Below are 25,471 nucleotides of genomic sequence, written 5' to 3' on the forward strand. Positions count from 1 at the left end.
AGAAATGCTTATGGCAGCAGCAAATGATTGACAGTTCACATCTATGACCAGAACAAGTTTTAGAAATAGTTATCAGCAAACAAGGGCAGGTGAATAACCATTTGGTCAGCAAAGTGGGATGGAGGGGGCAAAAAATGCTTATGGCAGCAGCAAATGATTAACAGTTCACATCTATGACCAGGTGCTCTGGCAGCTACAAGCACATACATTGCTTTAGCTGAGTCAGGAAGTCAACTAAAATAGATAACACAAGCCGAGGGAAAAGACAAAAGAATTACGAAGGAAACTTAAATGGACACTATAGCCAAAATGGCTGTTGCTTATGCTATGTAAAATATTACACGCTTTCCACAATGGGTGAGTGGGAGAGATGGGGACGTCCTATTGCCCAGTGCCTCACCATTGTGATGTGGGAATACAAAGTAAGGAGAAGAGCACTGGAGCGTAAGTCTCCCTGGTGTGCTGGTGAACCTAAGTGAGAAATAAAGGAAAATGTAAACACAAGCAATAAGAGGCCAACTGGGCCTAACTGCTCCATTCCAGTCCTGGATTGTCCAACAGATCTGTATGCAGGCCAATCTAGATAAGTCACTCCCCTAACGGTCGAATCGAAGGGGGGTCATGGCAACAGTACGAAATGCTAAAGGTCCCAGATCCCCCCACCAGCAGGGGCCAGGACGAAGGACCACCCAGAGGCGTCTGCTAGTATTCCATGGGCACAAAGCTGGAGGATCCAGGCAATCCTGCCCCCAAAGGACTAGTCCCGGACTTTGCCTGAAGGGACACAATGAAAGAGGTAAGAGCTCCATGGCTGTATTGGTGAGGATCGTTCATCGGAGCCCATTTGCATTTTCAAGATATCCTGCCCACTAGGCCTGGGGGTTAAAGCAGAGCACAGTCAATGGCAGGGTATGGTTGAGGGGTGTTGTCTGAGTTAGACTGAGGCAGAGTTCGGCTGAGCGGGGTAAGTGCTCCTCCACAAGGTATGGAGATGTTGGATAATGTCTTTTTTGGGTTCTTGAGAAGCAAGGTCTCTGTTAAACTTGCTGGAGAGCAGAGATATCACTGTGGTCCAGCTGGGTTTCAAGGTTCCATGCAAGGGTGAGTGAGCTGGAGTCAGGCTGCCCTCTTGCAAGTCTGACTTCAAGTTCAAAAGTTGTTTGGCGTCCCTTAATGAGCCAATGGTCCGCCGCTTGTCCTCCCACATGAAGATGATAGCAAAAGGGTCCCCACTTTGTTAATGAATATTGAGGTCCCTCAACTTATCGGTGATAGGCTTAAAGTCCCTGCATCAGTGCAGAGTAATGGGTGAGGTTCCTTGCTACTGGAAGGAAAGTTTATTTTTTAGTGAAGAAGTATACCTGCATGAGGATGTCCAGATTGGCATCGGACACCCCGAGGAAGTGGCCCGCTCGATGGGCTCTATCCAGTGTCGGGGTGTAGCATTGTTGTCCAACCTGGATTTCATGCAGATCTGCGGTGAATGCCAGAATGTCTGTGTCCTCTTCTCCTCTAGGAATGCATCTGATACATATGTTATCTGTCCTGCTTCCATGTTACAGGTCCTCCTGTTTCAGGTGCAGTTTGATTTGTTGCTCCTCCAAGGACGCCATTCTGTGCCATAGAGCTTCCTGGTCTTCAGAGTGTGCTTCAACTGTGTGTTCCAGGTCATCCACTTGGCCCCTAGCTTGTTGACCTCAAGCTTAAGTATGTGGATGCAGGTCTTGACATCTAATCGAACAGAACCGATTTCAGATCCGATTTCCTGTAGGAACTTACCCATATAGGCCTGCTTGATGGATTCCACAGAGGCGATGTCGAGGGCAGCCCCTGCGGGAGCATCACGGGGGCCAAGTTGGAGGGGATTGTTTTCTGCCACAGTGGTGACTGGGTTGTCTCTGTGCTGCCTACCAGGTGCGTCCTTCGTGGATTTACCGCATGGCATGGCAGAGCAGTGGAGGATCCCCAGTGTGTTTAAAGGTGGTGAGATTGGAGAGCGTTCTGGGGAAAGATGAGAGCAGTAGTGTCAAAAAGGTTGTGCTCAACACCCCACAGCCACTGGGAAAGCAGAAAAGACATGACGTCCTCAAGAAATGTCAGAGGCGAGGTGAAGGAATTCTAGCGCATAACAGGGGATCGCAGGCAGTAAGCCCTTCGCAGATGCAGACCAAATCAATAATCAGTGATCATCTACATGCATAAGGCAAGCGGAGGGCCAAGCCTGCAGGACACAGCTGCAGAATGATCACATCCCAATAGGTTGTGTGTCACATGGGCGTAGGAAGTGTGGGGAACGCAGGGATATGTCCCCCCCCAGAGTTTAGAGTGGGGGGGAGACATATCCCTTGGGGGACAAGGGTGGGGGGGACGAGGGGACAAAAGAATTTCCCCTCTCCCTCCTGTTATTCGGCAGGGCCATTAGCACGTGAAAGCGCTACCATGGCCCTGCACTTGACCTACCTGGAGTCAAAGAGGCCGCTCGCCCCCTGCCCTTTGTTATGCTGCAGGAAGGCTCTGTGTTCTGGGAAGGGCAGAGAAGGGGAAAAAACGGTCTCTTTTCCTTCATACCCATTTATGTCTTTGTCTCGCTCCTCCTTAAGTTCTGATTTCAAGAGCTCTTATTACTCTATCTTGCATCTCCTTTTCTTCATGTGTTTCTCTGTAAAATGGTTCCAAAATAGGCGAAACACTTCGGCTGGATATTTCCTCATTTACTGACATTTTATAATTCCAAAGAAAAACCTTGGGACGGAGAGAAAAAAAAATGAAATACCTAAATTAAAGTAAGTAAAGTAAAGTCCACATTTGTAAAGCGCACAATCACCCGTAAGGCTCTCTAGGCGCTGGGGGCCGTCGGGAAGATTAAGCGAGCTATTGCCCAGAGTCACATGGTGCTGGGCTAACCTGCCGCCGGAGCCGGGGATCGAACCGTGGTCCCCAGATTCCAGCGTCAGTCGCCCTGGCCGCGGCGCCACACCTCTACAGAGTGGTCAGCAGACAGGCCAGATTGTTATTTACACCCACACACTCATTAGAACCACTTTACAGAGTTTGCCAGTAAAAGCGCTACTTTCTTTTTTTCTTCTTTCTTTGAACAACATTGTTTTCCCAGGGTCGGGAACCATTTCTAAAGGAACTGCAATACCTGGTTGATGAGTGGAGTGGAAATGTTTAATATGATCGTTTTCAACTGTTTTAATTATGTTAGCTTATAAAATGTGTACTGCGGCTCTGTGTTCAGGGATGTGATTTTTTTTTACCAAACTGCTTACATTTTGAAAGGATATAAGCAATGGACATTGAAACGGGTCCCTTCCTGGTCCTGTAGCCATGTCCTGAATTTTTCAGGCAAAATCATTTACTGATTTCTGAATAATGAGTTTAAAACTGTTACGGTAACCAACAGAATCTCTCAGACAAAAGCAGTAACTCACTGACCAATTTACATGATTTGCATTTTGTGATCTGCGTGGTACACGTTCTTTGTGGCAGGCATGTTACCCCTCTGTGGCTACCTTACCAAGAGTCAAAACTTCCACTAGACAGACCTCCGATCTCTCTCAATAAAGAACATTAATCACCAAAGTTATCTTCACATTTTTATTGTTGCCTGAAAATTACTGGAGACCATGAATGCAGCAGCAGGTACTTTTCAAATCATAATGCACTTGCAAACACGACGCCCCACCCTGAGTCAGCCACCTATGTTTTCTTGGTGCATCAAGATGATTCATATACATGTTTTTTTAACATTTGGTCTGACTACTATATGAATGTAAATAACAATAAAGCATAAATGAAAACCATGACAACATGCCTGCTTTTCTTAATATTTCACTTCGAAAGTATGCGATTGTATTTGTTTAACGGGCGGTGATTTGTATAGGGTCCCTGGAAAGTCCACAAGGTTGTCCCTGTCCCCCCCAGAATTTTAGTGTCTCCTACGCCCCTGGTGTATCACCTGGAAGTCCGAGATCATTGGTGCACTCTTGTAGCCAGTTATTGGAGGGCCACATGGGTAGATCTTCACATGGGTTATGGGCAGTTGGTCTAAGCTGGGGAAGAGACCATCACATCAGGCTACACAGCATTGGACCACTCTAAGCTGGGGAAGAGACCATCACATCAGGCTACACCGCATTGGACCACTCTGTGTTGCTTGGGGATAGGCTGAATGGAGCTGGAGGCCATTGGCGGGAATCTAGGGGCCGCCAACCATTCAGTTACCCCTCAGTTCACATGCCTTTCACAAGCAAAGCTAGTCCCAAAACAAGAGGAAATGGCTGAACATGCCGTTGTGCTTCTCACTCAATATATCCTCAGTGAGTGGATCACTCAGAGTTGCAGCGAGGGTCCAGGTAGCAGAAGGGCCCAAGCACTGAAACCAGGTGGCTACCTAGCATGGTTAGGCCTGTTGTGTCGTGGCTCCACTCCGGAGTCCGAAGCAAAACGAATGTGGCCTTAATTAGTGCTCGGGCACGCAATGCTAGTAAATAATTAGCAGACACAGGATGCTCCGCCTCGCGGCTGTCGCTATACGTGAATGTACCTAGTCAAGCGTCTGTCTTGTTTTCGTCTGTCAGATTCCTTCTGACAGTGGTGAGTTTTTGGATACCGAGGCAGTAGCCTCATTACTCCACATTCATTTCGAATTTTTTTAGTCGCTGTTTAGGTTGTCTTATTGATGTGCGACGCTTTGTCACAGTTGAGGTTGTATCACATGGTCAGCTCAGTGATGGGCCGCGGGTAGCGGTCAATTGAGTTTGCAGAATTGTCAGCATGTTTCCTCCGGGAGTCTCGTCTTTGTCTATCTAGTGCCTTCTGATAGTGTTGAGTTTTGGGTGCCTGCCGCGGTGATCATGCCATCAGACAGCGAAAGGGTGTTGGTTGCTTGCCGAGGCGATTATGCCGTCTGGCAGCGGTGAGTTATGCGTAACTGCCGGCGTTTGCCTTCAAGCAGTGATGAGTTTTTGGATGCTGCGTTGCTGTTTCAGTTTCGCAAGGTTAGCGCTTCAATGGGACGCGGGTAGTGGTCAAATGGGTTTGTAGAGATGTCTGCAAGTTTCCTGATCAGTGGGTTTTCCTTTTGATCTAATCCTTTGTAGAATGTCCTGGTGAGTTTGAGGAGATGGTTGTCCAACATCTCAATGCCTAGGTCTCTGTGGAGGTCTGCTGTTCGTGTGAACATAGGTGCACCTGCTGCAATCCGTAAGGCCTTGCTCTGTAGTCTCTGTAGGTCTTTCCGAAGCTGCGGGCGCCAGCCACTCCAAACTGGTGAAGCGTATGTCATGGTTGGATGCACCTAGTCACGTCCAGAGGCTTCCTTTTATTGCTTTCAATCACGTGGGCAGTGCGGACCATTCTCCATATAGCCAAAGGAGGGGGTGAGCATGCCCACTAATCTTCCCTGGGACGGGATGCCAAACGGGTTACATAAGTCCCTCATGTTACGTCACAGGGGCGACAATACAAAGCCCAAGCATGATCTCCAGGGAGGCATAGGGAGGTGGAGACAAATGCTCTAGACTCACCCCCGATCTGCACCAGCGTGATGGTTGTCCGGTTGGGCCAAAATGCTGGGTATCAGTGCCCAGCGGCCATGGTGCTCTCAGGCCGCTATGTTGCTTAAACGAGAATGGTGGTCCCCACCCCCATGGCCGTAGGAAGTGTGGGGGACATATCCCCCCAGATTTTAGAGCGGGTGTGGGGGGGACACGGGGGGGGGGGACAAGGGAGGGGGGAACGAGGGGACAAAAGAATTTCCCCTCTCCCTTCTGTTATTTGCAAGGGCCATTAGCGCGAAAAGAGCTACCTAATGGCCCTGCACTTGACCTGTGACCTGCCTGCAGTCAAAGAGGCCACCCGCCCTCTTTTTCCTTTGTTATGCTGCAGTAAGGCTTGGCCGGTCTGGGACGGGCAGAGAAGGAAAACAAACTTGTCTCTTTTACTTCCTTCCCAGAGAAGGCAAGGACAGTGTCTGCTTCTCCTTCTGTGCCTCTGGCAGATGCCCTCCTCCCCTCTCTCTCTCTTTATTCCTCCATCTCTTTCTGTCTCTGTCTCGCTCCTACTTAAATGCTGGTTTCAAGAGACAGGTGTTACCTACTCTCTCTTGCCTCTCTTTTTCTTTATTTTTTCCTCTGTGAAATGGATCCAAAAACGAGCAGAACACTTTGGCTGGAAATGTCCTTATTTTCTGACCCGTTTTCTATTCCAAAGTGCAACCTCAGACGGAGAGAAAAAAGTATACGATAAATTATTAAATAACCACATAAAGCAAAACAGAGTGGTCAGCAGATAGGCCAAATTGTTATTTACACCCATGCACCTTAGCGCGGCTTTACAGAGTTTTCCAGTGAAGCGCTACTTCCTTTTTATCTTCTTTCTTTAAATAACATTGTTTTCCCACGGTGGGGAAGTGCACCATTCCTAAAGGGACTGCAATACCTGGTTGAGGGGTAGAGTGGAATACGTTTTCAACTGTTTTAATTATTTTAGCTTATAACATGTGTACCACATCTCTGTGTTTAGGGATGTGGTCTTTTTTACACCAAACTGCTTACATTGTGTAAGGATATAAGCAATGGATATTGAAAGGGGTCCCTTCCTGGCCCTGTAGTCATGTCCTGAACTTTTCAGGCAAAACCACTTACTGATTTCTGAATAATGAGTTTAAAACTGTTAAGGTAACCATGTTGTCCCTGCTTACATTTCACATGCTTTGCTCATCCTTGCATTCCCTATGCGTGTTTGCTTTTTTCAGGGTGTTATTACTTTTTTTTAGGCAGCATTTTACTCTTGTCTAATGCATAATTTAAATTGAGTGGCAGCACAATTGGGTTGTAGCCGAAGGCAGTGCCAGTTTCTCCCGGTGGGGCAGTATGGTTTTCAGTGTGGGAGAGGATGCAGCACTCTGGACAGAGCTGCCAAATTTGGAACTGGAGAACCATGTTCAGCCTTCATGACCAGTCCACCAGACCACTCTCCTGACAGAGCACAGTCCGATGCTACACCTTAGAAGGCCCGATAAACCTTAGAGGCCCTGATGTCTTAGTACCCGCAGGTGGACCCTAACGGTGGCAAGTGTGAGTTAACCTTGAAGGCCTGTCCACCACACTCCATGCAGTTCACCTCTAGTCTTGCAGGCAGGCATATGAAGAAGCACACCCTAGAGCAACAGTGACTCTGTCACTGAGGTCACAAGACCCTTAAGGCCAGTCCATCTCACCCATCGGTACCTCCGTTGGCCTTTTTCAGTACTAGTAGTGCAACTTGCCAGGGGTTAGCAATGTAGGATTTGCATGCACACCAAACTAAGGGGGTGATTATAATGGCGGTGGGACCGCCACATCACCCCATCAGTGATGGACCCACCGCCATCGGTGACTGCATCACCGCCCGCCATATTACAATGGCGGGCGGTTCTCTGGCAGTCGGAAAGACTGATTGCCACACACTCAACTGGCTCCTGAGCCCCCCTGTGCGGCGGAGGTGCTCGTAGTTCCTACAATGCTGGTGGTGCATACCAGGCACCGCAGTAGGGATTACGATGTCCCTTACCCGCCAGCCTATCCATGGCGGTTCACCCACCATAGAAAAGCTGGCGGAAAGGGATATTGGGGGCTGTAGCAGGCCCCTTTACCCCTGGCCCACAGACATGGGACCTGGGGGGCACCATATCACTGCACCATGTGGCACTACCACGAAGTGCAGTGATATATGTAACGTCCCTTTTTAGGTCTCGCCTAATGAATGCAGCGCATGCCCTGCTTCGCCTTGGCAGGCGATGTGCACGCGCATGGCGTCTCCTCTCTGGCGTCTCCTCTAAATGGGGACAGGAGATGGCACGCATACGAACAGGAGATGTGCACTTCGTACGCGTGCACATCTCCTGTCCCCGTGTGAACACAGCGCGCGCATGGCGCGCTTTCACTTTCTGTCCCTCCTAGTTAGTTTCATTGTTGCTGAAGCCTGGGACCACAGCCATTCCTGTCAGTTGAGTGGCAGGTGCTGGGAAATGCGCTCAGTGACAAAAGGAGGGCTGAACCTCGGGGAGCCTATAGCGATGGAGGAATCCACCCAATACCGGAAGAGTCTGAACTCGGCTGAGAAACGCCTCCTGGGACAGTCACTGCACGCTGGGGATCCAGTGAAATTCAGGCAAGTACAGTGTCATGTGCCATTACGTGAGAGCCTCTCAGACGCACACAGCTCCTCAGGGAGCCTACACCTGCAAAATAAACACATCTCTAGAGCAGAATATGAGGATGGACAGAACATCACATTTCTTGTTTGTCCTGTAGCAAGGAGACACCCTCAGCGTATACTTTCAGCCCGGAATCCGAGTCGAGTGGACACCTAAGGTGGGCAGGTTTGGAACATAGTAACATAATGTTACCAACATTCCTTGCTGTAACACAGCTCCTCCTGCAACGTATCTCTTCATAGTCTTTTTACCAGCATTTCCACTTAGCTCTACGCTATAGGGCCTGCTTCTTTCCATTCCATACTCCTGCATCCCTCGGCCTCACCTTGCACAGGCTCCAGTTTCAAAACATACTTGTCCACTTCTTCAAAACAATTTAAGGGCCTCAGCAGCAGACTGTAATGGGCGGAGCATGAAAAGAACAATGCTGTAAGTGCAGGCGTGTGCTGGGGTGAATCAATGGAGGACCCAGGGAAGTGGCGCACAGGACTGAGCAAGCAGAGGGCCGACTAGGTTTGTTTAAACTAATAATGCATTTGGTGATTTGCACTGCTGTAAGTTTGGTTTGTCTAAATGTAACCTTTCCTTTTGCTCACTCGAACGCTGCGCAGCGGCCACCTAAGCAGGTACAGATGTTTTCATGACCCAGCGTTTTATTTAATGCTGCAGTTTTTTTCTATTAATTGGCTCCATTAGCAGAGGTTCTTTAGTTTCCCTTTCATTTCCCGTCAGACTTCCCCTTACTCCACTGCCCTCTTTTAGCATTTCGTTCTTTAAGAGACATTTTCCATCTATGTGCCTAGTGCCTTTATCTCACAGGCCGTCCTCGCTTCTTATTAATCTGCTGCGGTAAATTAAAAAAAATTGCAAACACAATCCTTGGCCTACAGCTACCTCCCAACGGAACACAGTAGTAAATGTATATCTGCTTTCCCAATTGGGGATATTGGCATTATTTAATTGCTGTTCATTAGCTTACCAACAGAGCTACACATGAGGCTCACTATTCTGCTCAATAGTGTGGCCCATACTTTCATCACTGTAGCATATACTATTCTCACGCTCTATATTTTGTTTTTAATAGCATTGGTGTAAGGCTCACTCTGCTGAAGACAGCCGTCCAGCTTGTTTATCTATCACTAGAGTTGTGCTACTAAGGCTACAAGCACGAAGTGCATTATTTGATTTCTGAAACCATGTTTGAAGCTCTGCTCATTTGTTTCTTTAGTGCTACAGATGCTTTTGTCATTCATCCATATGTGGTCATTGCTGTTAATGTACAGTTTAATATACAGTACTGCCATAATCACTGTAAAGATACCACTTCATAACACAAAATACCATTCCATATAATCACGCTCCATAACACACTAACTCCACTGCACATTGTTCCAGTACACTCAATATCACATCATTACTATCCACATAGTTCCACAGCACACCATGCCACATAATTCCACTTCACAAATCCACACCACACAATTCCACTCCAATCAAGTACACTACTAACTAATCCAATACAATCCACATAAATCCGCTACACAACACATACACTCCATAACACACAGGTAAAACACATTCACAATGCCAATAGCTCTAACTCAAACAAATGCGAGACTATTGCATTTCCAATGCTTGTTTACATTGCGGCGATTGATGCAGCCAGCAGCACCTGCCGTAATGTAAAAGATAGGCATTGTGAACGCCGTAGTGGCGGTCATATTGTAATGCCTATCGTGGGGCTGCCACTTTGTAGGCTAGCGGTCCCATTCCCCAATTCGATGGCGGACGGACTGAGGTCCGCCTGCCATCGTAATCAGTCCCTAAGTTGGCAAACATCATGGTCTCTGCTTCGTTCACAAACACTTTTAACATGTGCAGCCTGCTTTCGGGCCACTGGAGTGATGCAGCAATGAGGCCAAAATTATGTTGCAGTGTTGACTAAATTATGCAGGAAAAAAAGGCTGCAGCTTAATGCGGTACATTTTATGATACTTTATTATTTTGACATAGTTATACATGCTAACAGCCTCTGCAAAGCTTTTGCCTCATAAGTACCTGTGTAACATACACATGCAGCAGTGAGAAAGGTGACCAGTCAACCTTTGCAAAGGGCCCTACACTTCACAGCAGCATAAGTCACAATTCTTTTAGTAATTTTTTTATCCGTTTGAGCTACAAAATTGTTTTGGGAGAAATTGTTAGATTATGCAGCAGATGATGTATTATGTGGCAAATATGGTACAGGCATAATTAAGTGGAAAACATTTTTTAAACTTAGATATTTTACTACTCATGTTTGAACTGCACTTGTGGAATAAGTGAGTAGAAGTGCTGATGACATAAACTGCATGGCTGAGAGACAAATGGTTTGTGATTCCACTTTTAAGCGTATTAGGCACATTCTGTGATTGAAAACATATCCCTCTTTGTGAATGTATTTTAATGTCAATAACTCATACTAAACCTTAAATATGCAGGTGTATCTATTGGTTGAATTACCTGGTCAGTGTAATGCCAAATAAATACTAAAAATAGAGAAGTTTTGCTCTTTCTGGCCACACCTCTGACTCCGCCCTTAGACCCACATCTCAGGTTATTCTCGCCCTTTGATTCTCCGCCCACAGTTCTTCTACTTTTTTTTTCTCAACTTCGACCGCTGCTTCCTGCCTATTTTGTTTTGAATGTCGAGCCCTTTCGAGCTGAAGCATTATCGGAGCCTGACTGTGGGGTTAAGCGCAGCACTTGCAGATCACAGTTGGCTCATGTGGGAGCTGGGGCTTGAAATTAGGAATCACAGACTGCATAGGGCACTTTTCCTGTGCCTTTTCACTTCACTAAGAAGCCTAGTAAAGGTACCAGATGACACTGTATCAGGAAAAATGCTATTTTGCAGTCCCCAACTTTCCTTAAACACAGTAATGCATTCTGGGATAGATATTCTTGCATTACATCAACTTAACTAAGTGGATTAATACACTGAGAGCAATGTCAGGAAAAGGGAAAGCCCATGACTTGACCACTGTGTATCTTATGATATAATGGAGTCCTCTGGTAACATTAAAGGTAAGCCACACTTATTCAGGCCGTACCACTCTGAACACGGATAGAAATATGAGGGCCCTTTTTGCAGGCACGCAAAGTGTAGACCAAGTGGCCCCATTATCGAGTCAGTACCATTAATGGCCTGAAAATGTTACCAATTTAAACGTAATGTTCCCACTTAGACCTGTTCTGCTTGTGATCCACAAAAAGTGCAAGAGATTCACTAACAATATTGCACTTACAATTGAAATGTGAGTAACCCTTATGATCTCACTTCTCCATTTGGCGCCCCGTCAACCTTTTTATAGTTCCAGGCCTGCTAGGGCATCGTCTTTAAATACTCAATAAAACATGTGCCAAGTGCCTTAGCACCACATGCCCTCTGTGCTGTCTCTTTGTGTTTGTCTGTGACAGCTGTGGGTCTTCTTGAACTAGGGACACTTAAGTGGGCTTTTATTAAGAAACTATGCTTTTGAATACTGTACAAATTAGATTTTCAGCAGAGTAACTTTACATTTTAAAGCTCCAAGTGGACAAGAATCCCAGCTTTGCATACTGGTACTTGTAGTTTTACATTTTCTACTGTAGGCATGGACTTTGAAATCCAGGCATGGAAAGTACAATGGGACAAAAATCCAGAAGGGCCTGACGTGGCCAATTGGCAGCTAGGAGCGTAACAGCTCTAGGTATGAATCTGGGTCCAGGAAAACAGATGGAAGATGGCTCTAAAAGAATGCAATCTGTGGAATTCGCTTGTCAACAAAGTGGGATCAGTATGAATACCACTGGATTGGATATCAGGGTACAAATTCAGCAGCCAGTGTTATGTTCTGTATACATCACTGGTGAGGCCTCATCTGCAGTATTAGGCCTAGTCATGTAGGTCATATCTAACAAACAATGCAAAATTATCAACGGGCCAGTCAGGGACATATTAAAACATACTCATCCAGGGGGACACAGATGTTCAAGAGCCAATAAAACAACAAGGAACTAGGCCTACCCCATCCACACACTCAGGATCTATAATTACATCCCTGTATACATTAGGACCCCCCCAAGAATGCTTCAGGTTAGGAAGGAGCTGAAGATGCATAAAGCCAGGTTCTGAGCTGGGATGGGGCAGTGAGCTAAATAACGGTGATGGATCAAGCCCTGATCTTTGGACTGGGTAAGAGTGGTCTGCTTAATTCAGACACTCTGTTCATCACCACCCCCTTTTCTGAATCGTTTTTGGCCACTATAGGTGTGGCAGGGTATACTCAGACATGAGTCCCTTGCTCACTGCTCCATCAGGATTCAAGCAAGCCGGGCCGACGAGGCTGAAATGCCAGAAACCGGTCCCCGGTAGCTTGTCTCCTTTCTGGTGAAGAATTGGCTTGGTAGTTTGGTCTGCCCTGTTCCCATGATGCACTGGGCCAGAGACAGACTAATTTGCATAAAGCCAGGTTCTGAGCTGGGATGGGGCAGTGAGCTAAATAACGGTGATGGATCAAGCCCTGATCTTTGGACTGGGTAAGAGTGGTCTGCTTAATTCAGACACTCTGTTCATCACCACCCCCTTTTCTGAATCGTTTTTGGCCACTATAGGTGTGGCAGGGTATACTCAGACATGAGTCCCTTGCTCACTGCTCCATCAGGATTCAAGCAAGCCGGGCCGACGAGGCTGAAATGCCAGAAACCGGTCCCCGGTAGCTTGTCTCCTTTCTGGTGAAGAATTGGCTTGGTAGTTTGGTCTGCCCTGTTCCCATGATGCACTGGGCCAGAGACAGACTAATTTGCATAAAGCCAGGTTCTGAGCTGGGATGGGGCAGTGAGCTAAATAACGGTGATGGATCAAGCCCTGATCTTTGGACTGGGTAAGAGTGGTCTGCTTAATTCAGACACTCTGTTCATCACCACCCCCTTTTCTGAATCGTTTTTGGCCACTATAGGTGTGGCAGGGTATACTCAGACATGAGTCCCTTGCTCACTGCTCCATCAGGATTCAAGCAAGCCGGGCCGACGAGGCTGAAATGCCAGAAACCGGTCCCCGGTAGCTTGTCTCCTTTCTGGTGAAGAATTGGCTTGGTAGTTTGGTCTGCCCTGTTCCCATGATGCACTGGGCCAGAGACAGACTAATTTGCATAAAGCCAGGTTCTGAGCTGGGATGGGGCAGTGAGCTAAATAACGGTGATGGATCAAGCCCTGATCTTTGGACTGGGTAAGAGTGGTCTGCTTAATTCAGACACTCTGTTCATCACCACCCCCTTTTCTGAATCGTTTTTGGCCACTATAGGTGTGGCCGGGTATACTCAGACATGAGTCCCTTGCTCACTGCTCCATCAGGATTCAAGCAAGCCGGGCCGACGAGGCTGAAATGCCAGAAACCGGTCCCCGGTAGCTTGTCTCCTTTCTGGTGAAGAATTGGCTTGGTAGTTTGGTCTGCCCTGTTCCCATGATGCACTGGGCCAGAGACAGACTAATTTGCATAAAGCCAGGTTCTGAGCTGGGATGGGGCAGTGAGCTAAATAACGGTGATGGATCAAGCCCTGATCTTTGGACTGGGTAAGAGTGGTCTGCTTAATTCAGACACTCTGTTCATCACCACCCCCTTTTCTGAATCGTTTTTGGCCACTATAGGTGTGGCAGGGTATACTCAGACATGAGTCCCTTGCTCACTGCTCCATCAGGATTCAAGCAAGCCGGGCCGACGAGGCTGAAATGCCAGAAACCGGTCCCCGGTAGCTTGTCTCCTTTCTGGTGAAGAATTGGCTTGGTAGTTTGGTCTGCCCTGTTCCCATGATGCACTGGGCCAGAGACAGACTAATTTGCATAAAGCCAGGTTCTGAGCTGGGATGGGGCAGTGAGCTAAATAACGGTGATGGATCAAGCCCTGATCTTTGGACTGGGTAAGAGTGGTCTGCTTAATTCAGACACTCTGTTCATCACCACCCCCTTTTCTGAATCGTTTTTGGCCACTATAGGTGTGGCAGGGTATACTCAGACATGAGTCCCTTGCTCACTGCTCCATCAGGATTCAAGCAAGCCGGGCCGACGAGGCTGAAATGCCAGAAACCGGTCCCCGGTAGCTTGTCTCCTTTCTGGTGAAGAATTGGCTTGGTAGTTTGGTCTGCCCTGTTCCCATGATGCACTGGGCCAGAGACAGACTAATTTGCATAAAGCCAGGTTCTGAGCTGGGATGGGGCAGTGAGCTAAATAACGGTGATGGATCAAGCCCTGATCTTTGGACTGGGTAAGAGTGGTCTGCTTAATTCAGACACTCTGTTCATCACCACCCCCTTTTCTGAATCGTTTTTGGCCACTATAGGTGTGGCAGGGTATACTCAGACATGAGTCCCTTGCTCACTGCTCCATCAGGATTCAAGCAAGCCGGGCCGACGAGGCTGAAATGCCAGAAACCGGTCCCCGGTAGCTTGTCTCCTTTCTGGTGAAGAATTGGCTTGGTAGTTTGGTCTGCCCTGTTCCCATGATGCACTGGGCCAGAGACAGACTAATTTGCATAAAGCCAGGTTCTGAGCTGGGATGGGGCAGTGAGCTAAATAACGGTGATGGATCAAGCCCTGATCTTTGGACTGGGTAAGAGTGGTCTGCTTAATTCAGACACTCTGTTCATCACCACCCCCTTTTCTGAATCGTTTTTGGCCACTATAGGTGTGGCAGGGTATACTCAGACATGAGTCCCTTGCTCACTGCTCCATCAGGATTCAAGCAAGCCGGGCCGACGAGGCTGAAATGCCAGAAACCGGTCCCCGGTAGCTTGTCTCCTTTCTGGTGAAGAATTGGCTTGGTAGTTTGGTCTGCCCTGTTCCCATGATGCACTGGGCCAGAGACAGACTAATTTGCATAAAGCCAGGTTCTGAGCTGGGATGGGGCAGTGAGCTAAATAACGGTGATGGATCAAGCCCTGATCTTTGGACTGGGTAAGAGTGGTCTGCTTAATTCAGACACTCTGTTCATCACCACCCCCTTTTCTGAATCGTTTTTGGCCACTATAGGTGTGGCAGGGTATACTCAGACATGAGTCCCTTGCTCACTGCTCCATCAGGATTCAAGCAAGCCGGGCCGACGAGGCTGAAATGCCAGAAACCGGTCCCCGGTAGCTTGTCTCCTTTCTGGTGAAGAATTGGCTTGGTAGTTTGGTCTGCCCTGTTCCCATGATGCACTGGGCCAGAGACAGACTAATTTGCATAAAGCCAGGTTCTGAGCTGGGATGGGGCAGTGAGCTAAATAACGGTGATGGATCAAGCCCTGATCTTTGGACTGGGTAAGAGTGGTCTGCTTAATTCAGACACTCTGTTCATCACCACCCCCTTTTCTGAATCGTTTTTGGCCACTATAGGTGTGGCAGGGTATACTCAGACATGAGTCCCTTGCTCACTGCTCCATCAGGATTCAAGCAAGCCGGGCCGACGAGGCTGAAATGCCAGAAACCGGTCCCCGGTAGCTTGTCTCCTTTCTGGTGAAGAATTGGCTTGGTAGTTTGGTCTGCCCTGTTCCCATGATGCACTGGGCCAGAGACAGACTAATTTGCATAAAGCCAGGTTCTGAGCTGGGATGGGGCAGTGAGCTAAATAACGGTGATGGATCAAGCCCTGATCTTTGGACTGGGTAAGAGTGGTCTGCTTAATTCAGACACTCTGTTCATCACCACCCCCTTTTCTGAATCGTTTTTGGCCACTATAGGTGTGGCAGGGTATACTCAGACATGAGTCCCTTGCTCACTGCTCCATCAGGATTCAAGCAAGCCGGGCCGACGAGGCTGAAATGCCAGAAACCGGTCCCCGGTAGCTTGTCTCCTTTCTGGTGAAGAATTGGCTTGGTAGTTTGGTCTGCCCTGTTCCCATGATGCACTGGGCCAGAGACAGACTAATTTGCATAAAGCCAGGTTCTGAGCTGGGATGGGGCAGTGAGCTAAATAACGGTGATGGATCAAGCCCTGATCTTTGGACTGGGTAAGAGTGGTCTGCTTAATTCAGACACTCTGTTCATCACCACCCCCTTTTCTGAATCGTTTTTGGCCACTATAGGTGTGGCAGGGTATACTCAGACATGAGTCCCTTGCTCACTGCTCCATCAGGATTCAAGCAAGCCGGGCCGACGAGGCTGAAATGCCAGAAACCGGTCCCCGGTAGCTTGTCTCCTTTCTGGTGAAGAATTGGCTTGGTAGTTTGGTCTGCCCTGTTCCCATGATGCACTGGGCCAGAGACAGACGAATTTGCATAAAGCCAGGTTCTGAGCTGGGATGGGGCAGTGAGCTAAATAACGGTGATGGATCAAGCCCTGATCTTTGGACTGGGTAAGAGTGGTCTGCTTAATTCAGACACTCTGTTCATCACCACCCCCTTTTCTGAATCGTTTTTGGCCACTATAGGTGTGGCAGGGTATACTCAGACATGAGTCCCTTGCTCACTGCTCCATCAGGATTCAAGCAAGCCGGGCCGACGAGGCTGAAATGCCAGAAACCGGTCCCCGGTAGCTTGTCTCCTTTCTGGTGAAGAATTGGCTTGGTAGTTTGGTCTGCCCTGTTCCCATGATGCACTGGGCCAGAGACAGACTAATTTGCATAAAGCCAGGTTCTGAGCTGGGATGGGGCAGTGAGCTAAATAACGGTGATGGATCAAGCCCTGATCTTTGGACTGGGTAAGAGTGGTCTGCTTAATTCAGACACTCTGTTCATCACCACCCCCTTTTCTGAATCGTTTTTGGCCACTATAGGTGTGGCAGGGTATACTCAGACATGAGTCCCTTGCTCACTGCTCCATCAGGATTCAAGCAAGCCGGGCCGACGAGGCTGAAATGCCAGAAACCGGTCCCCGGTAGCTTGTCTCCTTTCTGGTGAAGAATTGGCTTGGTAGTTTGGTCTGCCCTGTTCCCATGATGCACTGGGCCAGAGACAGACTAATTTGCATAAAGCCAGGTTCTGAGCTGGGATGGGGCAGTGAGCTAAATAACGGTGATGGATCAAGCCCTGATCTTTGGACTGGGTAAGAGTGGTCTGCTTAATTCAGACACTCTGTTCATCACCACCCCCTTTTCTGAATCGTTTTTGGCCACTATAGGTGTGGCAGGGTATACTCAGACATGAGTCCCTTGCTCACTGCTCCATCAGGATTCAAGCAAGCCGGGCCGACGAGGCTGAAATGCCAGAAACCGGTCCCCGGTAGCTTGTCTCCTTTCTGGTGAAGAATTGGCTTGGTAGTTTGGTCTGCCCTGTTCCCATGATGCACTGGGCCAGAGACAGACTAATTTGCATAAAGCCAGGTTCTGAGCTGGGATGGGGCAGTGAGCTAAATAACGGTGATGGATCAAGCCCTGATCTTTGGACTGGGTAAGAGTGGTCTGCTTAATTCAGACACTCTGTTCATCACCACCCCCTTTTCTGAATCGTTTTTGGCCACTATAGGTGTGGCAGGGTATACTCAGACATGAGTCCCTTGCTCACTGCTCCATCAGGATTCAAGCAAGCCGGGCCGACGAGGCTGAAATGCCAGAAACCGGTCCCCGGTAGCTTGTCTCCTTTCTGGTGAAGAATTGGCTTGGTAGTTTGGTCTGCCCTGTTCCCATGATGCACTGGGCCAGAGACAGACTAATTTGCATAAAGCCAGGTTCTGAGCTGGGATGGGGCAGTGAGCTAAATAACGGTGATGGATCAAGCCCTGATCTTTGGACTGGGTAAGAGTGGTCTGCTTAATTCAGACACTCTGTTCATCACCACCCCCTTTTCTGAATCGTTTTTGGCCACTATAGGTGTGGCAGGGTATACTCAGACATGAGTCCCTTGCTCACTGCTCCATCAGGATTCAAGCAAGCCGGGCCGACGAGGCTGAAATGCCAGAAACCGGTCCCCGGTAGCTTGTCTCCTTTCTGGTGAAGAATTGGCTTGGTAGTTTGGTCTGCCCTGTTCCCATGATGCACTGGGCCAGAGACAGACTAATTTGCATAAAGCCAGGTTCTGAGCTGGGATGGGGCAGTGAGCTAAATAACGGTGATGGATCAAGCCCTGATCTTTGGACTGGGTAAGAGTGGTCTGCTTAATTCAGACACTCTGTTCATCACCACCCCCTTTTCTGAATCGTTTTTGGCCACTATAGGTGTGGCAGGGTATACTCAGACATGAGTCCCTTGCTCACTGCTCCATCAGGATTCAAGCAAGCCGGGCCGACGAGGCTGAAATGCCAGAAACCGGTCCCCGGTAGCTTGTCTCCTTTCTGGTGAAGAATTGGCTTGGTAGTTTGGTCTGCCCTGTTCCCATGATGCACTGGGCCAGAGACAGACTAATTTGCATAAAGCCAGGTTCTGAGCTGGGATGGGGCAGTGAGCTAAATAACGGTGATGGATCAAGCCCTGATCTTTGGACTGGGTAAGAGTGGTCTGCTTAATTCAGACACTCTGTTCATCACCACCCCCTTTTCTGAATCGTTTTTGGCCACTATAGGTGTGGCAGGGTATACTCAGACATGAGTCCCTTGCTCACTGCTCCATCAGGATTCAAGCAAGCCGGGCCGACGAGGCTGAAATGCCAGAAACCGGTCCCCGGTAGCTTGTCTCCTTTCTGGTGAAGAATTGGCTTGGTAGTTTGGTCTGCCCTGTTCCCATGATGCACTGGGCCAGAGACAGACTAATTTGCATAAAGCCAGGTTCTGAGCTGGGATGGGGCAGTGAGCTAAATAACGGTGATGGATCAAGCCCTGATCTTTGGACTGGGTAAGAGTGGTCTGCTTAATTCAGACACTCTGTTCATCACCACCCCCTTTTCTGAATCGTTTTTGGCCACTATAGGTGTGGCAGGGTATACTCAGACATGAGTCCCTTGCTCACTGCTCCATCAGGATTCAAGCAAGCCGGGCCGACGAGGCTGAAATGCCAGAAACCGGTCCCCGGTAGCTTGTCTCCTTTCTGGTGAAGAATTGGCTTGGTAGTTTGGTCTGCCCTGTTCCCATGATGCACTGGGCCAGAGACAGACTAATTTGCATAAAGCCAGGTTCTGAGCTGGGATGGGGCAGTGAGCTAAATAACGGTGATGGATCAAGCCCTGATCTTTGGACTGGGTAAGAGTGGTCTGCTTAATTCAGACACTCTGTTCATCACCACCCCCTTTTCTGAATCGTTTTTGGCCACTATAGGTGTGGCAGGGTATACTCAGACATGAGTCCCTTGCTCACTGCTCCATCAGGATTCAAGCAAGCCGGGCCGACGAGGCTGAAATGCCAGAAACCGGTCCCCGGTAGCTTGTCTCCTTTCTGGTGAAGAATTGGCTTGGTAGTTTGGTCTGCCCTGTTCCCATGATGCACTGGGCCAGAGACAGACTAATTTGCATAAAGCCAGGTTCTGAGCTGGGATGGGGCAGTGAGCTAAATAACGGTGATGGATCAAGCCCTGATCTTTGGACTGGGTAAGAGTGGTCTGCTTAATTCAGACACTCTGTTCATCACCACCCCCTTTTCTGAATCGCATATCTTTAAAGAACACAACATCACAACACAGTAAAGAGTCCACCTCCCATCGCAGAACCCAAGACCTCCAACCCAGATTCACTTTCTGGTTGGATCTCTGCCTTGTACCATGTAAAGCACTTCATTGCCTTTCAGCTACGTGTGCACTTTACAAATGCATTTAAGGAGAACAGCCGCTGCCTGTACAGGAAAGAGCAAAGGGGCGGGGTAGGAGGGGGATATTTCGAAAGACGACGAGGGAAAATGATTTATTTAATTTTCCCTCCTGGACATCTGTCAAATCCCCCCACCCCCCCCCCCCACCCCCCTTAGCCTCACCGCTCTTACCTGCACACGCCGTGGCTGACTGTGAATATGATGGCACGGGGTTCAAGCAACAAGTCCTCCCCATAGAGGCTCTACATTTTTACATACTGTGGGAGAGTATGTGGAGGTAGGCATGAATGAGAAATAGCAGAAGCTGTACACGGTGCTGTTGGCAAGCATTCTTTAGTAGTGAAACCCTCCGACAATTACAGACAAGAGACTGGTAGCTAGTGATGCTCTGAAGCAGCATCACTCTGATGGAAATAGTAATGTAAGTCCCCCAGCAGAAGTAACAAGGAGTGGAAAAGATACATTAAAATGGACTTAGATTTACGCCAGAGTCAGTTGTGATGAGTAAAAACAGTTAACTTGGAAGACTGTTTTGGGTAGAAAGGGGGCATGGATTTTGAGATGAGGTTGACCATGTTGCCCTTATTTTTGGTCATATGTAATGTTTCTGTGCTACGTCATGGAGAAGGGAGAAGGCTGGAGTCTTTGTGTCTTGCAGAAAGGAGAGAAAAGGGTGTATCTGCTCTTCAGGAAGGATATAAAATGCAAAAAGGGCCAGACTAGCTACTCTGGCATTTCCTTTGTGGGCTGCAAGCTAATGATGTTTAATTTAAGTTGGTGTCTGCAGGTGAGGCCCAACTGCATTCTTTGTTAGAGACCGGTACATTATTTAAACCATCAGACTGTAAAACCAAACAAGAGAAATACATCAAGAGTTGTGGGCAGAAGGGAGAAGGGAAATATGGAAAACAGAGAAAAGGTAGAAAGCAAAGATGAGAAAGGACATGGAAGAGTGAGATAATGTGGAGGGAGAGCATGTTGGTGGATGAAGGAGACAGGAGCTGAAATCAAATCGACAGCCTTGGTATTCAACAACCCAGCTCCGCCACAGATTCCCTCACTGCCACCCTTTAATAGTGCTTCTCAAGTCTCCATAGCCACTGTCTCAGATGCATTTAATTAGTTATATTTTGCGCCACTCATACCAGTGCAGGGTGTCAGCACTTTACATCACACACACTACACAGAGGCAGCCTATCATAGGTGTGTAAATCTGTGCATAGGAAATGTTACATAAAACTACAGGATGTAGAAGTCACATGTCATCCATACTTGTAGATAGTATTTTTAAGAGTGCTTGGTCTAGATGTTGGAAAGTGGGTTAATAGTAGGGGAAAATGTAGACCTGTCCCAGGAAATAAGGCCACTACTTCAATATATTATGGCTCAGTACCGTTCTTCGAAAACTATTCCCATGCTCAACCCTTGGTAGCTTGGCTGTGAGCATACGGGCTTAACTTCAAAGACAGGTATGTAAAGCATTTAAAAACACCAATTCAGTAAATAATTAAGACACAACACACAGTAAAAATCCAACATCAATTTATAAAAATAGGAAATATTTTTCTCTTTGAAAAAAATCCAATGTAGGGAACCGGAGATATGACTTTTTAAAGATTTAACACTAAATAGCACATAGAAATGTATACCCCCTTTTGGTACATCTGGTCACGTTAGACCTGCTCAAAGTGAAAGTTTCAGGCCGACCATGATGAAGTTACTCCTTGCGGTAGGTCTCGGTCAAAGATTTTACCTTCTGACTTAGAAACATTTCTGGAGCTTTTCTTCCCGGGCCCCTCGAAGCTCTCAGTCAGCCCTGATTTGGTGAAGGTTCGCCGGCTTACCTTGCGACGAGCTCCCAGTCAAACTTATGGAAGTCCAACCTCCGGAGCTTTCCAGCGGTATGAGCCAGGGATCCAGGCTGGCACACAGTTGATGGTGGGTGGCTTGGCTCTCGTGGTTGGTCCCAGTCACTTTTTCTACGTTCGGAATTAGAAACTTTTACAGAGATTTTTCTTGTGGGGTCCCTCAATGCTTTTCACTAGGCTAAATTCGATGAGGGTTCGCCGGCTTGGTTTTCCGCCTACGCCCTATCAAACTCTGGAAGTCAGACCCCTGGAGCTTTTCAGTGGGAGGAACCTGGATGGCATGCCAACTCATTGTTGATGGTTGCCAGGATTGGCTGGCCCGGGTGAGTCAGTCCACTTATGGAGCTTTTTTCCAAAGTTGCTCCATCATTCTCCAAACCCCTGGAACTTCTTCCTGAAGTTTTCCAAAGGGTCTTAAGGTGTCCAAAATCTCCAAGATGGTCCTTGAAAGAGATTTCAGTTCCCACAATCCACTTGGACAAAACCCTTACAAGTTCACTGGTAGTTCTCCAGGCTGGGGTTCTTGGTGGTGGTCCAGGTGAGCTCTGTTAACCTGCAGCTTTCAGGGAGTCCCTTTAGTCCTTTTGAAGCAAGGTAGTCCACAAGGCTGTAACTCCAGAGTGTGCAACAGGCACAATCTTCAGAGTCCAGAACCTGTTTGGTGCAAATAAAATCTCCGCAGGGAGCTTTCTTCTCCCAAGTTTGAAGCAGCAGCATCATCTGAGAGGCTCTGTCCCTCTCAGATACGTATTCCAAGTTCTCTGGGTCAAGAAGGAGGGCACTCCTGTCCAATGATGTGCAGGGCAGTGCTCCAGGGTATGACCACATCCTCTAAAGTGTGGCATTATTTTCTCACAGAGAGCACAATTTCTCCAAAATTCATCATGGCTGATTTTGCAGAAGAGGGAGTGGAACTAACTAAACCAGCCTACATGATGGCTTCATCTACCTAGGTCCACTCCCCTTAAATCTGGGAATTCCTCCTTAATGCCCCCATCCGGCTGTGGGGCAGGGGGGAGAGGTGTACATGAAAGTGATTTCTCCAGGGTGTTTCCTCCATCCCTTGAAGGGCATTATTTACTACCCCTCCCCCTGGCTCCATCATTCCCATGCACAGCAACCTCTCCTCCCAGAAAGGCTTGCTAACTCCAGGGGTCATTTATCACCTCTTCAAACAGCCAGGCTAATCCACTTACCTCTGACCAATCAAGGCAGAGCACTAGAGGGTGAATTGTGGCTTACAGAAGAAAGTCTTATAATTTCTTGTCTGTACATTTTTTAATAAATTCAACAATACATAGTTGTATGTATCATTAACATTCTTCCGAGTCCTTTAATCCTAGTTTTATGGCTTTCCTCTCTCCAGTTATTAATTAATACCCTCTTGCAATGTTAACCTATGGGCTGGGGATCTGCCATGAAAAAATGAACTGGCCAATTTCTCCACTACCAGGGCCTATATAAGGACCCTGCTTATACCTACAGGACCCCCACCCCTGGAATACCTAGGAAAGACTGTAGGGGTTCTAATGATATCAAAATATTGCAGATCCTCACTTCACAGTGCTCCCAGCACAAAAGCCGATTTGGGGAATCACTTTACTACAATGTAGGCAGTGAAATGTGCAATTTCTCTAAACCCAGGGCATATAAAACTCATTTTATAAGGGTCCTCCTTGTAGATACCTGACCACCCCACCCCTAGGGGAAACCCTGGCTATACCTAATATGCCCCAACATTGTAGTTTATCAATTTGTAAGTGCCCAAAACCCAAGCACAATTTGCATTTTAAAAGCAGTCCTGCAACACAGGTCTGCTTTTAAACTGACCTCAAGTTTTAGCAGTGCACACATGCAAGTGCAGGAAGGGCTGCTGGCCTCTAAACCGCCATGCCCTAATATATTCTAGGGACGTACAGGTAGTTCCAATCCCCATGCCCTATTATGTACTAAGGGCTTATAAGAGAGGTCATGCCAATCATACGGGTACCCTAACCCATAGTGCACCCTATTGTATGTAGGTGTGTCACTGTATTTTCTTTCAGCATAACACTGGCCCTAGTTAGGCGGAGCCCACGGTCAGTCAGAGTCCGGTACCACCAGTACCAGTGAGCTAAAAGTTGGGGAGTGCCCAGGGCACAGGGTGGCTTTGCAACACAAGAGAAGCACAAACTTAGAATTTAAAACATACCACCGTGGTTTTTGGTTCTCTTTAATATTCAGAATTGATTTTCATCCTAATAAACCCATTTCCAACATTAGGATAATGAAAGACTGGGGAAAAATCATAACTTTCTAATCTATACCTTGCAGTTTTCATGAAGCTCTTTGATGACGGTTAATAGCTCCCTGTTCAATGTTAGGATTTTAACTTATAATCTGCAAATAGCAAAAGAATGTCTCATACAAAAGCAGTAACTCACTGACCTATTTACATTATATGCATTTTGTTATCTGCGTGGTACACATTCTTTTCAGTAGGCATATTAACACACTGTGGCTACCTTACCATGAGTCAAGACTTCCACAGTCAAACCTCTGATCTCTCTCAATAAAGAATAGTGGGAAACGATGCACAGCAATGTTGTGAATCTAGTTGTCAGGTGTAGACAATTTTGGGTGCACACGTGGGTAGTGTCTCCATCCAAGACACCTGAGGAAATGATCAGAAGGTCGTGTATGCATGAACCATGCAGCTACATCCCCACGACTGGCACACCATGTGAATAATTCTTCAAAATGTGGACTTGGTAGTTCAATTTATTTAGACACAAGTGGAATGTCAATAACAAATTGATATTACATTCATATCAATAAGTGATCCATATTCAATAAAGTTCATAGTTCAGAACGAGGAACAATCATGAAATGCGACTCCAATGCATTTCGGGCAGGGCCCTTTGTCAAGGAGTGCTGTAAAGAAGGAGACGAATCACCATCAGAATACATTACGATAAAAAACAATAACCATAAACAGTTAACACAAAAAACAGCGCGTAGCGCTTAAATGACATAGTGCCTAGCGTTTAAATCAATAGTGGTGACCGGGGTGTGGTAGATGGTTAAGGTGCCGATCAAAGAATAATAATGTTGAGTGACTGGTAGCCCAATGTGTGAAATAGTTAAATACGGCGGTTGTGTCAAAGTGCTCGTGAACCTAAACAAATGAGCAAGGTGCTGTGCGCATTAAGCAGGCAACCGTTCAAAGCGCCAGTCGAAAAACTTACTTCGAGTTAAGAGTAACGCCGCCCGTTACTGACAGGTTCATGGTTCCCGGCCAGGAAGCTGGGAAACCAATATAGCGCGAAACAAGGGTTGTGAACATAGAGGGCGGACTAGGCTGGTGTGTGGATAATTTGGGCGCCATGCTGGAGTGGGGGAAAGTGGTCATCGCCAAAGGAACTAAACGTGTGACAGGAGTATAGAGTGTTAAATAAAGTGTAAATAAAATGAAAATAAAATGGAAATGGAAATGAAAATAAAAATTAAAAATTGATGAAAAATAACCATGCAAGATCGTGAGACGATGGCAAAAGTGACGAAATGTACAGAAACACACGCAGCATGCGGATCAATGTAACATAGTGCTGACATTATAGATAGCAACTAAATTCACAGCGATCATTTAACCCAAAAGGCTTTTGGGTCTGGAGGCGATAAATCCATTCCAGTTCTCTCTTCAACAGGAGTTTATTGTTGTCAATACCCTCCTTTTTGGTAACAGTTTCCAAAATGATATATTG

Source organism: Lissotriton helveticus, chromosome 1_1 (assembly GCF_964261635.1).
Source record: "Lissotriton helveticus chromosome 1_1, aLisHel1.1, whole genome shotgun sequence".
NCBI classification, from domain to species: Eukaryota; Metazoa; Chordata; class Amphibia; order Caudata; family Salamandridae; genus Lissotriton; species Lissotriton helveticus.